Source organism: Musca domestica, unplaced genomic scaffold (genome assembly GCF_030504385.1).
Source record: "Musca domestica strain aabys unplaced genomic scaffold, Musca_domestica.polishedcontigs.V.1.1 1, whole genome shotgun sequence".
Classification (NCBI taxonomy): domain Eukaryota; kingdom Metazoa; phylum Arthropoda; class Insecta; order Diptera; family Muscidae; genus Musca; species Musca domestica.
The window spans coordinates 42,530,960-42,548,653 of NW_026712114.1; the positions used below are offsets into that span (position 1 = coordinate 42,530,960).

General features: G+C 35.5%; 1 protein-coding gene across 7 annotated transcripts in view; it reads left to right on the forward strand.

The window, feature by feature from the left end:
* LOC101888879 (protein similar) overlaps positions 1-17,694 on the forward strand; it is a 365,682-nt gene that overhangs the window by 1,731 nt on the left and 346,257 nt on the right. The gene's annotated exons all lie outside the window — the stretch shown is intronic.

The following is a 17,694-nucleotide window of genomic DNA, read 5'->3' on the forward strand; positions in this document are numbered from 1 at the left end:
CATTTTTAGGTTTTCTTTCGCTTAAATGATTAAAAATGTTGAACTATTTCTTGCCAGAGAAGCAATTTTGCAATTGTCTGTGCATCCAACAAAATGTTTGTTTCAATATCAGCTGATGTTATTGCTTTTTTGGTAATATCTGGCATAATGAATTGTACTGAGATATCTTTCTGGAAGCTTCTTGGGAGCAGAACACAATCTTGGACATTTGACATGATTAAAGTGTACATGATTAGTGCAAATTATCTTAAATATAAAAATGTAGGATACCCACTTGCTAAAACATGTGCTATAAGCAAAAAAAAAAAAAAAAAAAAAAAACGCTGCTACCAATTTCATAGGGTTTAGATAAGCTATTGTTATAGTTAAGACATTCTTCTAATAACTGTATGTCAGTTGAAGGTATAGATAGATCTTCGGTGTTGTGTATAAATCAAATCAAAAAGTGTCATCTATTAATTATAGTTCAAAGAACTTTATCGAACAATCTGGAACAAGTTTGCCAAAAATTTATTTTGCCATTCTTTCGTCCAAATTTTTTCTCAAAAACGGGTTACAAAATCTTTCAAATAAACAGATATAAAAACTGGTAATTATGTAATAGGTGACAAGTCTTCGGCAGTAAATTAGTAGCTCATCGTAAGTACAGAAATTCTTTTCTTAAATAATAAAATGCTTTTAGGATTTTAGGAAGAAAGCAAAACGAAATATTCTTTTTGCCGCCATATATACGTTTCACTGCTTTCATAAAAAACATTCTGCGTCAAGCGGCCAGTGGCCTGAGGGTTATTTGATTTACCGAAAATTTAAGTAGCCTCCCTATTGATTGTTATTTAGTGGCCAGAATTTAACAATATACCTGTTTTTTATTTATTCGTTGCTTTTAATTCTGACTTCGTTGTAGGGACAGGTATAAAACAATTTTTGAGCCATAATTTAATTCCCTCTTTCACCGTTCCAGACTTGGGTTTATTTTTTAGTTACTTTCCAATCTAGTGGTCTGAGTGTGATAGTATTGTTGATGTCCTCGATCCGTGGGGCGTTATTGACGGTTTCAAATACTTACGACGGGCCAGTGAAACATTTTTCTGATTAAGTTTTCGATTAACCAATTTGGATATGACATGCACCACTGTTGTAGTTGTCTCTGAAGATAATTGAGCATAACGCCTCAAGAGCTTAAGTAGTGCGACCACCCCTACCATTACCTACTCTAAAGATAAATCTCTGAGGCTAAGAACAGATCGACGAAAATAGTGAGGTACTCGACTCACGTCTCATACAACATACCAACTCCTCAACGGGGAAAGACATGAAATTGTGTTTACTTGAATTATGAGAACGAAATCGGTTTCAGGATATTTGGAGTCAATCTAATGGTGTCCTTCCGTCCGTACTTGGTACATCGTAATAATACTACCAACCTTAGATCGAGTTTGCAGATGGACAACATCGGTCCACACTTTCTGATCCACCTCCACAAGAGATCAGCATTTTCAAAGAAAATTATTTAATGGCCGGATCTTAAAAACGTTAAATTTAAAAACATTTTGTTGTTGTAACAGTTATACACGGCGTGTTTGTGTTCTGCTAATCTTATTCTAACTCCAGGTTCTCAACATTCGGATACTATGATCGGTTGTAACCAGAGGTCTTCTGGAGTGAATCAGGCAGGTCTGACCGGGCAATTGAAAATGTGCTGCGTATTGTGCGGGCCTGTATCACACGCCGGTCAGACGTTGCGCACATCTTCGTCAATTCGTGCCCAGTACGAATTGAGACGACTACATCATCCTGAACGCAATTTACCCTGGTTTGTCTAGCAGCCGACGTTCTTTAGCTGCAATGGATAGGGGTGGACTCCGAGAACAGCATTCACGGTATAATTGAAGGACCTTCGCTTCCTCACGTAAATGGTAGATCTCAGGGCAGTATTCTGGCGGGTCTGGATATTCTTCCACTGCGTAGCATATCACACTGAAGTTGCATAGCTGACTACAGAGGTCAAAAATATATCCTTGTCCGCCCGAATAAGTGCTGTCGGCTAGCGGCTTAAGGAACTTTTACTTTTCATCTTGTCGCAGATAGTTGTGGCTTGCGGAGACGACTTGAACATGCTGTCGAATGTGACCGTTAGGATCTTGGAGTAGCTCGTGGTCGGTATTATATTTCTATTATGGTATGCGTAGCCAGTTTTTGACATATCCAGAGGACAAAATCCCAAGCAATTGTCTATATTGGTTTAATAGATGCCGGATTTTCGCATTACGTATCTGGAAACCCGGGTCCGTTCCCATAGGGTACAAATACTTACCTTTTGAGAAAAACTTTCAAAATATGAGAGTTATTATTAAGCTAAAGTTGTTCCCTATAACTTGCGCCTGCATGTATGTGACGTCTGATTCAATATTTCAAACCTCCCAAAACGGTACCAAAGTCAGTCAGGTTTCGACGAAATCGGTTCAGATCTAATAGATTTAACAACTATGTACATATATGTTTCAGTTATATATGTCACATATAGCTCTCCCATTGACTTCCATATAGCAAATACACCCCATTTACACTATCAAGTATTTGGTTTGTAAATACAAGAACCAAAGTTCAATAATTTTCATCAACCAATTTCAAATCATTGCTATTATTAAAAAATGACAAAAAGAAAAAAAAAACAACAATTCAGAATTAAATAATTCACGGAAAAAGATTGTATTAACTAAATGTATCATCAAATACTCCCTGGAAAACGATAAATGTCAACAAAACTGTTCGACATACCAACAGCACGCTTATCTCGTCTATGGTATATAAGGAACATAGTCGGTAGGGGTGGGGAAGTGCATTGACGACACAACAAAAGAAATTGACCATGAAAATTCTAATCAGCTGCTAACTAGAAAACGAAATTGTTATTACATAAGTTATTAAACAAAAATTAGGAAAAAAAAACAACAATAACGAAAGTAATGACAGACTGCACATGCTAGACGCTTACGATGTTATTTGGTTAATTTGAAAACATTTTTAAAGGGAAATGAGCAAAAATTTATTTTCGCAATAACATACCAAGTTTTCATAAGCAAAACAAAATTCGATGAAGTGTGTGGAGAAGCAATTGAGCAATCGAAACGAAGAGTGAGAGTGCGAATGAGCGAGAGTTCGCTTTCTTTAAAATGAAAATTGCTAACCAATGGAAAATAATGTGTCGGCTGGTAGGTAGTACCAACGATGAGGAACCAATGAAAATTATAACCACCAACGTGTGAGAGCCGATCACATTGACCGAGACCTTGTCTTGCATATCGTGTAAAGAATAGCAACAGCAACAACAATGCGACAAATAATAAACAAATATCATAGATAGATATTTGAGCAAAAGCTTGGTAGGTAAGTTCGTATATAGAAGAACGTGTATTGGTGTTAGACCATCTGTGGCAGTAAAGTCGTACCATATGATGAAAACAAACAGAAATAAAAATAGCATCAAAGAGGAATAAAAGCTAAATAGTAATATCTATGCTTTCTTTTTCAAACAACCGAAGCTCGTGCTAACCAGCGTGTTTATTGATAAAAGAAATGGGAATTAGTTTTTTTTCCCCGCCATTGCTATAACAACTACCATCAGTGGAGATGGAAAAATTACGATTACCTCAAACAAATGTGGTGTAATAATTATGGGAAATGAAAGGGTTCCCGGGTATTCGAATTTAATGCCGAAAGAGGAGTTCAATATCATGAGTTCATTTTGGGTGAAAGAAGTCTAGATTTTTACAAGAGCATGGTGCGCCTAAGACTTTTCCCATCCTGATTCTCTCTTAAGGTTTCGTAATAGTTAAAGAAGCATTGGGTGAAATATTTTTAAAATTGGTTAATACTCTAAAAAGTAATTCACTTCAATCGCATTTTTTCGAAATATTTCTAAAATTGGTTAATACTCTAAAAAGTAATTCACTTCAATCGCATTTTTTCGACATAAAAAATTTATGTAATTTTTTAAAAACCGGAAAACCATGAAAGAACTGAAAATATCTTCGCCATTTTTAATTCTTAGAATTTTAATGTATTCTAATACCTATTGCGAGTTCGGTCCGGCTCCATGTAAGTTTCGGTCAGAAGACGGACGGAATACGCATTCGAAAACGAAAGTTTCATCCGACTTCTAGTTAGAATTTGGACTGTTAGGCCTGAGCTTCTACTCACTCGTATTTATAGCTCCTCATCAATACATGAAGGTATCGAGAATTCCAATTCTGGATGTTCTACAATATATGTACTATCCACGACAACCACGTCCATTCGTCAAAGCACATACACAAACAAACAAATGAAAGTAACCAACAAAGGGGACAGAAATGTTTAATACGAGTGAGAGGGAACAATTAATGACGTCATAACGAGAAGTATAAATTAATTAATTATTAGTCTGGTATTTGGCAAAGAAAATACAAAAATAATAATTTTGAATGGAAAATATTTAAATCCATTTTTGGGAAATTTGAAAATCATCCCATTCGGAAAAAGGAATTCGGTTTAAATTAATATGTCTGTCAATTTTCCAATTTTTATACTCTCCAGGGTATATTAATTTCATCATTCCGTTTGTAACTCATCGAAATAATAATTTTAGACCTAAAAATTAAATATATTCTTGATCAGCGTAGTATTCTAAGACGATTTAGCTCTGTCTGTCCGTCTGTTGTAATCACGCTAGAGCCAAAATTAATTAAGACAGGAAGCTAACATTTTGCGCAGATCAGTCTTTTGTCTGCAGGTTTGAAGTTCGAAGATGGGCTATATCGGTCCACGGCATTATACAGCCCCCATATAACGGTACCTACGATATTCGGTATTTTGATGATTGTAGCTAAATTTTTTAATGGAATTATCTGAAAATCCACACAACCACCTTCTGAGGTTCACTATAACGTATATCCTCCATAAACCGTTCCTCCCTATATTCGGTATTTTTATGATTTTAGTTCCCTTATTTAATGGAATTTTCTGAAAATCCCCACAAGACGTTCTTTCTAAGCACTTTACCCCCTGAAAGAGATAGCCCCAAAAACCAAGCTGATTTGATCGGAAATAGGGTTTGCAAACTTAAAAATACCGAAAATCAGTATATACCTTTGTATGGGCGTTATGCTACCTACGTTAAATATATTTGTTATGAATGATACTACCCACTGTGAATCCCAAATGTCATATAACCACCGATTTGTTTCGAAATTGGGACCAATAACTTCAAAATATCAAAAACCAGTAAGTCAATTTTCATCAAATTCAAAGAATACCTGAGTCCGGTATTATGTTTGCCTATAAGTCCCATACAGGGTGAGATGAAAAAACTGCAACCAACTTCAGACTGCTGTCATTTCTAAGCCACTCGTCCGACAGCTGTTAAAATTATTCCAGTGACAGCTCATTATATTGTTTACAAGCGTACAAAAACAGTTTGGTGAGACTTTTCGTGTTGGAATTTTAGCGTGATAGTGTGATTTCTTTATGTTTGGCTGCCTTGGGCACGCAAACATTTTGGCCGCAGACCTTGGACATTCCAACAGGACTCAGCACCATCGCACTCAGCACGGCGCCCAAGAATGGTTACAAAATGAGGTTCCTCGCTTCATTTCCAGCGCACCATGGCCACCAAAATCTCCGGATACCAATCCGTTGGACTATTGTGTCTGGAGTATTTTGGAAAGCAAAGTTGCAACTAAAAAATACCAAAGTGTCGATCACCTCAAGTCAGCTCTTCGCCGGAAATGGGCCAAAATACCGCAGAGCAATATTCGGGCAGTGTGTGAGGGTTCATTGGCCGTTTGAAGGCCATAATTCGTGCCGAAGGTGACCAATTCGAACAAATCTAAACATATTCTAGAATTTGATGCTATTTTTGACATTTTCATTCAATAAAATTTAAAAAAAAATGTAAGAATGATGGCTTTTGACTTTGTTGCAGTTTTTTTATCTCACCCTGTATATTCAGAAAGTACTCTCTCTTTATTAACTAGAGAAAAATTCGATTGGTGTGTTTGCAGGTAAGAAGTGTTATTCGTGGATAGGCATATGTCGTCAAGTACTCCCAACATCGTAGACATAATATCAATGCCTGTTCAAAATGTCAATACTCTATCTTCAATATTGGTTGACAGATTTTTCCGAGGGCTCTGGTTTAGATTTTTTCCGAGATTTTTATTTATTTAATAGAACTTTGCCAATTTCTCTAAATTTCTTCTAGAAATGGGACCGATTTAGAAAAACATTCCGTTTTCCGTGATCACGTGCATACAAAGATATCAGAAGGAATTCGGCATCAGAAGCGAAAATTTCTGATGAGATTCGGACCGAATATGGATAAAATTCGGAATAAAATGTTTGCTGGGAACTCAGACTATTTTTCGAAAAAGTGGAAATTATTAATCCCTATTTAATATCATTCAACCTTAAGAAGCCTATTACAAATTATTTCAACATGGATCATAAGCAGATAAATTTTCTTCTGTAATTACCAACGATTTAACAGCAAGTGACTTACTATAAACTACCCTATTCACTTGACAACAATTAAATTATTATTCGCCCAGCATCCCAACATTTCGGCAAAATGGAAATTTTTCGCGATATATATTTTAACATCTATGTGACTAAACTACTAATGTTTGTTTTGCTTTTGGTCCAAACAGATATTTTATCCGAAATTTGTTTTTGAGACGCCATCTTAGAAAAAAAAAACACTTGTAAGCAATAGTACCCCGCTTTGCACACGTTTTTATGTTTTTTGTTTATTTGCATTTCCATTGGGCACAGAGAAAATATGACAATGCAAACACAGAGCTTGAAATGTTAACGGAATCTTCTTATTATCTTATCTATGAGGGCGAAAAAAGCTTGTTTTTTGCCGGTTGGTAAAATTAGTTCTAACTCATACATATCTCTCTTTTTCGAGGGGGTAAGGGATGGGACCTGTGTAGGGATGACAGACTCAGAAATAAAGTATGGAAATTTTTTTTAGAATTTTTTGGTTTACAATTTTCCACCCGGTCGCCAAAGGGGTGTTTCGAGTTCGGAGATGGGAAAGATGGGTCCACTCCTTCTGGTACCACCCCCCCCCCCCCCCACTAAAGACCGAAATAATCAAAAAAAGAGAAAGAATAATCCGATTTTGCTCCAACTTTGTCACTCCTAATATTTACATCAGTGCTAGGTCAGGTGCGAAAATGGCGCACTCCTTCAAGGGTCAACATTTTGAATAATTATAACTCTTATAAAATGTGATGTAAGAGTTCGATTGTCTTCATATTACATACATCACAATATTTTTTATAAACCCAAGTTCTGGTGTTAAGATGGAATATACCGGACCACTCCTTCTGGTACCTCCCCCACAAAAGGGTCAAAATTTTTGAATATCCATGAAGCTCATAAAACGCGAAATTAACATCCGATTCCATTCAGACATGACACATCTGAATATTTCTATCAAGACTGGATCTCTTATAAAGATGCAAGAGATCGGTCCATCCTTTCTGATACCTCCCCAAAAAAGGGTCAACATTTTGAGTAATAAATAATAAAAAAGTTTATAAAATCTGAAATAAGCACCCGTTTGCCTTAATATATCACACATCCCATTATTTCTACATAAGATCTGCTGTGAAGATAGGATATATCCGGTCACTTCTTCTGCTACCACCAGATTTAGAATATCCATGAAGCCCATAAAACGCGAAATTTACATCCGATTCCATTCAGACTTTTTACATCGAATATATTTCAATCAACACAAGATCAGTTGTAAATATTGAACACATCATAGTGTTCAAGATTTTGAAAGAAAAAATCGTTCAAAGAAAGGGAAATAGGCACCCAACTCTTCGAATTTCATATTTTATATCTGCGAATCCCCTCTGGTACCTCACCCACAAAGAATCTAGCTCACAAAATAAGCATGAAGATTAAACATTTATATCTGCAAACCCCTTCTGGTAAATCACCCACTAAGGGTCACAATTTTCAATAATTTTATCTGTCATAACTTGCGAAACATTTCAGCGATTCTTTACAACTTGCTATATCCAAATATTTCTCTCAACCAGAAACCTGAGATGAATATACAATTTATGATTTCGCATAAAATTGGATATGAATGTTCGATTTTCTTGTAATTTTGCCCATTTCAATATTTTTACCTGAGATGAATATAGAATTTATGGTTTCGCATCAAATTGATATGAATGTTTGATTTTCTTCTAATTTTGCCCATTTCAATATTTTTATCTGTATTAGATAATACAGTTCCATTTTATGAAAATGGAACACTTCGGCCGACATTTTAATATTTTCTAAAAATTATCACAATTTCTAAAAATTATCACAGACCAAACCTGGCATATTTATTTAGGTCCGGCACGAAATGGACAATATTACCCCATTCCTTCGGAACATACTCCATAGAGGGCAACAATTTGAATAATCATAAAAGAAGTCAAAATATATTTAATTAATCGAACATTGGCTGAGGGTATAGAACTGTGGGCAAAACCGACTGATACTTTTCAACTTGTTTTTTTTTATTAACTACTGCTTATTTAATAAATTGTAATACTTAGCAGGCACTTGAAAGATAATTAGTTTTATTCTTTCCCTGATCGAACATGCTGCATATTCCTTTAATTATTGAAGAAATTGAATTTTGTCGCACACTATAATTATATATTTTTAAAAAAATATTCGATGCCTTTGTAATTTCTACGAACATTTTGCTACGGAGGTGTAGCTTCTATAAATCTTACATGTTTTTGTTTCTTATGAGAATCTCTTGGAACTCATCCGTCTATGTGTATGACCTTCTAAAACATCTGTATAAGGTCTTTAGAGTATCTAAAAATCACTTGTATCTTTTGACGTCATTCAGAGGACCTATAGAAAATCGTTTATCATTGCAAAACTCTTCGATGGTGTCTAAGGCTATCAACCAACAAAGTTTCTCACTTCACCCCATTCTCTTTCCCTTCTTTTCAATTGTATGATGTTCACCATTTGTTTTGGTTTTGATTTGTTATGCTATTGTTTTTTTCATTCTACTACTCGCCGGTTGGTTTGTTATTGTGTCCTTGTTGTTGTTGCGTTCTATTGCTGCCACCACCACCCTTGTCGGCATTTTATTAGCGAGCATTTGAGGGTTGAACTAGAAACCAAAAAGTTCATTAACCTTTTTTTTCTGTTTTGTTTTTATCGTCTATTCTATACATTCGTATATTTTATTACTCGCCTTTCTTATGTAATGCTATTCTCCTCTGAATTGTTCTGTGTTACTGTTTTGTTATTTACGCGAAGGGTAAGAAATGATGGTACACACGATATCATCACGTGACTGTTGCATGTTTCGTATATGAGTAAAGGAGAATTTCCGAAGAATTGAGGGTACGATTTAATTTGTGCGAACGCCATTACATGCGCCTGCGCATTGTTGCCCCTTTTTTTAACAAATTTGAAAATGTTGCAGTTTTAAATGAACAATTATGAACAAATAGAAGAAGAATTATAATTCAAAGCGTAAAAAAGTTATGAAATAAACATATTGAGATAAGTACATAAATATAGGGTTTTTTAGGAGCTATAATATTCATAATATTGATATTCAAAAAAAAAAAAAATAAATAAATAAATAAATAAATAAAAATACACACAATTCAGAAAAAAATACATAAAATATTGACCGCTACTGCGCCTCAAATGGTCCATCCGTAGTATTCTCTTCCAAAATTTCGATGCGTCAATTCAAGCTGGCTCGTCTCTATTGACATGAACTTTAACATAAAACCACCAAAATATAAATGCGATTTAACTCACGATCTAGGAGGCCAAGTGACCGGTCCCAAGCCTGAAGTAAATAGTTCATCGAACCCGCATCTCAGTAAGACCATTGTTAACTGCGCCGCTGAATACAATAAAATGGAAGAAGAGCGCGATGAACTCTCTCTTAACAGAGCACGTATTTTGATAATAAAATTCAATTATTTATGCGTTTGTAAGACGATTCGTGGTTAAATTATTAGACCAAAATGCAGATGGTTGACAGTGAAGCAAAACACGAAACGTGGGAAAGCTGTGATAAGATCTACATATGTTCTATGAGAAGATCTACACATCTTCTTTGAGAAGCTATACAGATCTTTTATGAGAAGAACCACAGATCTTATGTGAGAAAATCTACACATCTTCTATGAGAAGCTATACAGATCTTCTATGAGAAGATCTACAGATCTTCTATGAGAAGATCTACACATCATCTATGAGAAGATATACAGATCTTCTATGAGAAGATCTACAAATCTTCTTTGAGAAAATATACAGATCTTCTATGAGAAGATCTACAGATCTTCTATGAGAAGATCTACAGATCTTCTATGAGAATATCTACAGATCTTCTATGAGAAGATCTACAGATCTTCCATGAGAAGATCTACAGATCTTCTATGAGAATATCTGCAGATCTTCTATGAGAAGATCTACAGATCTGTGGATCTTCTTATAGAAGATCTATGAGAAGATCTATAGATCTTCTATGAGAATATCTACAGATCTTATATGAGAAGATCTACAGATCTTCTATGAGAATATCTACAGATCTTATATGAGAAGATCTACAGATCTTCTATGAGAATATCTACAGATCTTCTATGAGAAGATCTACAGATCTTCTATGAGAAGATCTACAGATCTTCTATGAGAAGATCTACAGATCTTCTATGAGAATATCTACAGATCTTCTATGAGAAGATCTACAGATCTTCTATGAGAATATTTACAGATCTTCTATGAGAAGATCTACATATCTTCTATGAGATCTTCTATGAGAAGATGTACACATCTTCTATGATAAGATCTACACATCTTCTATGAGAAGATCTACACATCTTCTATGAGAAGATCTACACATCTTCTATGAGAAGTTATACAGATCTTCTAAGAGAAGATCTACAGATCTTCTATGAGAAGATCTACAGATCTTCTATGAGAAGATCTACAGATCTTCTATGAGAAGATCTACAGATCTTCTATGAGAAGATCTACAGATCTTCTATGAGAAGATCTACAGATCTTCTATGAGAAGATCTACAGATCTTCTATGAGAAGATCTACAGATCTTCTATGAGAAGATCTACAGATCTTCTATGAGAAGATCTACAGATCTTCTATGAGAAGATCTACAGATCTTCTATGAGAAGATCTACAGATCTTCTATGAGAAGATCTACAGATCTTCTATGAGAAGATATACAGATATTCTATGAGAAGATCTACAGATCTTCTATGAGAAGATCTACAGATCTTCTATGAGAAGATCTACAGATCTTCTATGAGAAGATCTACAGATCTTCTATGAGAAGATCTACAGATCTTCTATGAGAAGATCTACAGATCTTCTATGAGAAGATCTACAGATCTTCTATGAGAAGATCTACAGATCTTCTATGAGAAGATCTTCAAATCTTCTTTGAGAAGATCTACAAATCTTCTTTGAGAAGATCTACAAATCTTCTTTGAGAAAATATACAGATCTCCTATGAGAAGATCTACAGATCTTCTATGAGAAGATCTACAGGTCTTCTATGAGAAGATCTACAGATCTTCGATGAGAATATCTACAGATCTTCTATGAGAAGATCTACAGATCTTCTATGAGAATATCTACAGATCTTCTATGAGAAGATCTACAGATCTTCTATGAGAATATCTACAGATCTTCTATGAGAATATCTACAGATCTTCTATGAGAAGATCTACAGATCTTCTATGAGAAGATCTACGGATCTTCTATGAGAAGATCTACAAATCTTCTATGTGAAGATCTACAAATCTTCTATGAGAAGATCTACAGATCTTCTATGTGAAGATCTACAAATCTTCTATGAGAAGATCTACAGATCTTCTATGAGAAAATATACAGATCTTCTATGAGAAGATATACAGATCTTCTATGAGAAGATCTACAGATCTTCTATGAGAAGATCTACAGATCTTCTATGAGAAGATCTACAGATCTTCTATGAGAAGATCTACAGATCTTCTATGAGAAGATCTACAGATCTTCTAAGAGAAGATCTACAGATCTTCTAAGAGAAGATCTACAGATCTTCTATGAGATGTACACATCTTCTATGAGAAGATATACACACCTTCTATGAGAAGATCTACACATTTTCTATAAGAAGATATACAGATCTTCTATGAGATGATCTAAACACACATCTCCTATGATAAGATCTACATATCTTCTATGAAAAGGTCTACAGATCTTCTATGAAAAGATCTACATATCTCTTTTGAGAAGATCTACAGATCTTTTATGAGAAAATCTACAAATCTTCTATGAGAAGATCCAAAGAACTTCTATGAGAAAATCTACAAATCTTCTATGAGAAGATCTACAGATCTTCTATGAGAAGATCTTCAAATCTTCTTTGAGAAAATATATAGATCTCCTATGAGAAGATCTACAGATTTTCTAAGAGAAGATCTACAGGGCATCTGGAGAGAGAATCTACAGATCTTCTACGAGCGGTCCTATATACGTTCTACAACAAGACCCACCGATGTTTAAGAAAGTCTACATATCTTCTATGAGTAGAGTTACTGATCTTCGAGGTAGTCTACAGTACTTTTATAAGGAGATCTACATATCTCGATCCAATCTTTTGCAAGAAAATAAACTGGGCTATTAACATTCCAAATCTTAGAGAGCCTTGAACTTCTTATTCTAATTTTACAACCTTTGACCTTAATTTGTTTCCATCATGTTATTGTCGTTAATAAAACAACAGCATGGATTTCAAATGGCTACCCCTGCACAGTCGCTTGCTCTTGGTGTTATAAACCAAAAGAATACACAAAAAAAATGCATCAACCGGTTGGAAATTCGACGCAGTATGTCGTCCACCCGTCCTCGTGTTGTCGATGTTGCTGTTGCTACTGCCCGCTCTGCTGCTGACGTTTGTACGCTGAGCGCACTTTAGGTAAATTTGAAACCACAAAAAAAATGTCTCGGCTTTGGACAACATTCATTTAAATTCATCTCGAATACCATTTTATTACTGCTTGATTGTTTGTTTTCTTTTCATTCTTTTTTTGTTGGTTGTTTCTTTTCGATTTATTGTCGTTTTAAATCAGTTTCGAATTCCAAAAGAAAAAATTGCGACTTTTTTCCTTCAATGCATCGTCCGATTGCACCCTGCGACAGTACGATCAGAATTTCATTTGCCTTCGTCCTATGGGTGGTGGACTTAAATATCCCTCTTTTTCCCCGACATGATTAAATCAATAACGCGCTTAGTTTATAATTTCTTCTTCCAAAAAAATGGGTGCATGTCTTTAACGTTTTTGTTGTTGTTCATATCACATCAGCTCAGCTCTGACGGTCAGGCATGTAAGCCACTGTCTATTTTACCTCAGGGCAATTGCTTTGGTTATGGCCTACGTGACAAACGAATGCAGTCTTATGGTTGTTGTAAACGAGCCTGCAATGTAAAATGGAGAGGAGAGCAGTGTCGGGGTTTTTCTGAAATGCTTGGTTTTACTTCTGCAACAACAACAACAAAAACAATAAGTGTTTTAAACAAAAAGGAAAACAACATTAAATTATTCGTGTGTGTGATGATTCTGAACCTCTGCATTAAGTTATTCTAGGATATAATTTTCCCCATCGACATCCACAGATCTAATCATAGCCGCCTATTCTCTAGACATGATAATATACTTAAGAGGATTGTTGTTTTGTGATGAACCTGTTTTCCACTCCATTTTAACATAGGTTTTTCGTTTGTCCCCAATCGATGTTTGTTGTCAGTCATTGGACATTATTGGCATTTCATGTTTCCATGGCATGGGATCTGTCTCGTCTGGGGATTTCTATTACCCAGATGCACTCGCCTGTCAAGTGATCTTCTGATTATTCAATGAGTGAAAGTGTGTGTGTGTATGTGCGTCTGATTATTGTTGTAGGTCTGATGTTTGTTGGCAATTGCTTTAAATCAAAGTGATCTCGAGTGGGAAAATACGTTCTTTACCCTTCATTTCATGGAAGTGGATTGAATTGTTATTTTCAAAAAGGTTACCTCCAATTATTATTATTTTCATCACTTCAAATAGTAAAACAACAACAGCAATAATAACCAGAATTGAAGAAGATCGATTGTGGGACATTATAAGTTTACTGCCAATTTTCAAACAAAAACAAGTAAAATAGTATCAGTCGGTTTTGCCGTCAGATGTATTCCCCCATGTATATTCAAACAGTTGGCTCTTTATGGGGGAGGTTCCAGTTGGCCAATATTGACGGATTCGTATCTGACCTAAGACTGTTATAAATATTACAACGTGCCAGATTTGATCTACATTGACTTCCTTCTATACAAATTTTTCCTGTGTGCAAATTTTTGGAAAATGTGGAAATATGCGTGAGGTAACATATGGCGGAGCGAAGTATTCTATTTTTATACCCTCCACCATACTATGGAGGGTATATTAACTTTGTCATTCCGTTTGTAACTCCTCGAAATACTCGTGTCAGACCCAACAAAGTATATATATTCTTGATCAGCGTAAAATTCTAAGTCGATTTAGCGATGTCCGTCAGTCTGTCTGTTGTAATCACGCTATCTTTCGAACGAATTGAGATACAAGGCTATAATTTTGCACACAGGTTTATTTTGTACAGTAGCCAGGTTAAGTTCGTAAATGTGCCATGTAGGTCCACGTTTTCATATAGCCCCCATATAACGGTACCTCCCGATATTCGGTATTTCGATGATTTTAGCGACATTATTCACCGGAATTGTTTCAAATTTGGTATTTGAAGTTCGAAATGGATACTACAGCCTAAGACGGAAAATTGTCTGTGCAGGTCCACGTCTTCGTATAGCCCCCATATAACTGTACCTCCCGATATTTGGTATTTTGATGATTTTAGCGACATTATTAATCGAAATTGTTTAAAATTTGGTATTTGAAGTTCGCAATGGATACTACAGCCTAAGACAGAAAATTGTCTGTGCAGCTCCACGTCTTCGTATAACCCCCATATACCTCCTTATATTCGGTATTTTGGTGATTTTATCGTCTTTATTCACCAATTTTTTCAAATTACGCATTTAGAGTTCGTAATGGAAACTCCAGTATGTGACAGAAAATTGTCTATGCAGGTCCAGGACTTCGTATAGGTCCCATATACCAGTACCTCCCTATATTCGGTATTTTGACGAGTTTAGGTACAATACTCACCGAAATTGTTTGAAATGTCGTATTTGAAGTTCGTAATGGATGCTACAGAATATGACAAAAAATTGTTCAGGTCTTCGCACAGCTCCGATATAACGGTACCTCCCTATATTCTATATTTTGATGATTTTAGCTACATTAATCACCGTTTATTTCAAGTTCCAAATTTGAATTTGGTAATGACTTATGACAAATAATGCCTGTGTGGGTCCACGTCGTATAGGCACCAATATAACGGCAATATTCGGTATTTTTAAAGTTTTACCAAAGTTTTTTCAGGATTTTATTTCCAAATTCGTTCCAAATGGTGGAGGGTATTCAAAGTTCGTCCCGGCCGAACTTACTGCTTTTTAACTTGTTATACTTCATCTAATGCAGATAAAAATATTGGTATGTGCAAAATTTGAAGGAAATCGAACATTTACATCCATTTTCATGCGAAATCATATAAAATTAAATATTCATATCAGATTTCAGGCTAAGAGAAATATTTATATATAGCATGTTGTTACCTTTTGTGGATGAGGCACCATAAGGTGTTCGCTGTTCTATATCACCTTCACAACAGATCTTGTGTTAGCAAAAATGTTTGTATGTGTGAAATTTGAATAGATTTGGATGCTCATTTCGTTTTCTTTGAGCATTTTGTTTTTCAAAATTTTGAGTCCCATGTGGGGGAGGTACCAGAAGAAATGGCCCGATCTCTACCATTTTTATAACAGATCTTGTGGTGATAGAAATATTGAAATGTGCCAAGCCTAAATGAAATGGGCAGTTAATTTCGCGTTTTATGAACTTCATGGATATTCAAAATGTTGACCCTTTGTGGGGGAGGAGTGTACCGATATATTCCATCTTCACACCAGGCCTTTGGTTAATAAAAATACCGGGATATGTGTAATTTGAAGTGAACCGGATGCTTATTTCGGATTTCATGATCGTTTTAGTTATTCAAAATATTTACCCGTTGTGGGGGAGGTACCAGTCCGATCTCTACCATGTATATAGGAGATCTTGTGTTTATGGAAATATTGAGATGTGCCACGTCTGAATGGAATCAGATTTTAATTTAGTGTTTTATGAGCTTCATGAATATTCAAAATGTTGACCCTTTGTGGAGGAGATACCAGAAGGAGTGGACCGACATTGTCCATCTTCACACCAGACCTTGGGTTAATAAAAATATTGTGATGCGTGTAATTTGAACACAATCGGACACTCACTTCATGTTTTATAATAGTTATAATTATTCAAAATTGTTGACCCTTTGTGGGGGAGGTACTTGATGGAGTGAACCCATATTGTCCATTTTCGCACCTGATCTAGCACTGACGCAAATATTGCAATTTTCAAAGTTGGAGCACAATCGTATTATCGTTTCTCTTTCTGTGCAGAAAAAATATTTTTTTATGAAAATTTCGACCTCTTGTGGTGGAAGTACCAGAAAGAGTGGACCGATATTGCCCATCTCTGAACTCGATCTAAGTTTGACAAAAATATTACGATGTATCAAGTTCGGACCAAATCGGATACTCCCTTCGAGAGTTATCGTGCGCACCAGCCAGGCAGACAAACGGACGGACATCGCTAGATCGACTCCAAATGTCCTGAAACGGAACTGGTCCATAGAGACCTGGGGTCTAAAACAGTTATGTCGACTAGTTACGTTTTGACCGTACCAAATGATATATATCCTCTCTAGCCATATGGGTATAAAAACATTAAGTTCGACCGGGCCGAACTTTAAAAACCCTGCACCCTTGGGTAAAATCATTTTTATATAATAAAAATAACTGAATTCAAACGTGTTCCACTTTAAACTACAAATAATTGTAACACCGTTTGAATAATGCTGTTATTTTTTTTTTTTCAAAAAAAAAAAAAAAAAAAAAAATGGCGAGACCGTTGTATGCGGACCAAAACGGGAACCTCCATAGACAATTTTATACTTCAAGAAAATGTATACTTAAATTGGCAAAAGAACTTATTTACAAAATTTTCCATTGTGCATTCTTTTGATAAGCCGCATCCGCTAGGTCATTCGTAGATTAAGTTCCCGCTATATAATTGGTACCAGAATTCTTCGGGACATTTTGCGCATTGAAAATGTCTGAAAAGTGGATTTTAACGATTATACCCGAAAAAATCCTATTGGCTTAGGCTCTACTCAATCGGAAGCCTTTTAATTTAGTCCCTTTAACTAAGAAAAGTGGCCATGTGCAGTCCCAGGTATCATTATACCCTAGACCACAAGGTGGTCAGGGTATTATGTCTTTGTGCATTTGTTTGTAACAGGCAAAATGAAACGAGATAGACCCATAGTTCCTTTTGATGATTAGCATAGAATCACATTCTGAGTCGATTTATGCATGTCCGTCCGTCCATCCGTCTGTCCGTCCGTCCGTACAGTTCG